This window comes from Oncorhynchus tshawytscha, linkage group LG25 (assembly GCF_018296145.1).
Source record: "Oncorhynchus tshawytscha isolate Ot180627B linkage group LG25, Otsh_v2.0, whole genome shotgun sequence".
In the NCBI taxonomy this organism is placed as follows: domain Eukaryota; kingdom Metazoa; phylum Chordata; class Actinopteri; order Salmoniformes; family Salmonidae; genus Oncorhynchus; species Oncorhynchus tshawytscha.
The window spans coordinates 15,560,071-15,561,162 of NC_056453.1; positions in this window are offsets into that span (position 1 = coordinate 15,560,071).

A 1,092-nucleotide genomic window follows, 5' to 3' on the forward strand; every position below is an offset into this window, starting at 1 on the left:
CATTGAATTACATTGGGTTCCCAGGTGCCCTTGGTGGGGGGGTGTGGGCCTCCCCCAAAATGGGGTCTCCCCCAGCTTGTATATAGAGCCCTATTCCAGCCCTGGTGGCTCCAGGAGCCATCCCCCCATCGACACCTGGTAACCCGTTCAATCACCAGGTGAACAGCTGAACATAGAGTCCAACTTCTCTCTCATTGCACTGTCATTGACTTACATTTTGTTCCCAGGTGCTGGTGGTTAAACATGTCTTAAAACTTCTCAGGGCTGCAATCACGTTAACGGGATGATATGACAACAGCCAGTGAAAGTGCAGGGCGCCAAATTCAAAACAACAGAAATCTCATAATTAAAATTCCTCAAACATACATGTATCCTATATCGTTTTAAAGGTAGTCTTGTTGTTAATCCCACCACAGTGTCCGATTTCAAATATGCTTTACAGCGAAAGCACCACAAACGATTATGTTAGGTCATCACCAAGCCACAGAAAAACACAGCCATTTTTCCAGCCAAAGAGAGGAGTCACAAAAAGCACAAATACAGATAAAATGAATCACTAACCTTTGATGATCTTCATCAGATGACACTCATAGGACTTCATGTTACACAAGATATGTATGTTTTGTTTGATAAAGTTCATATTTATATAAAAAAATCGGAGTTTACATTGGCGCGTTATGTTCACTAGTTCCAAAAACATCCAGTGATTTTGCATAGCCACATCGATTCAACAGAAATACTCATCATAAATGTAGATGATAATACAAGTTATACACATGGAATTATAGATATGCCTCTCCTTATTAATGCAACCGCTGTGTCAGATTTTTTAAAAACTTTACGGAAAAAGCAAACTATGCAATAATCTGAGACGGCGCTCAGAAGATTAATCAAATTAGCCGCCATGTTGGAGTCAACAGAAACCAGAAATGACATGATAAATATTCCCTTACCTTTGATGATCTTCATCAGAATGCACTCACATGAATCGCAGTTCCACAATAAATGCTTGATTTGTTCGATAATGTCCATTATTTATGTCCAAGTAGCTACTTTTGTTAGCGTTAGGTACACATATCCAAACGCTCATGC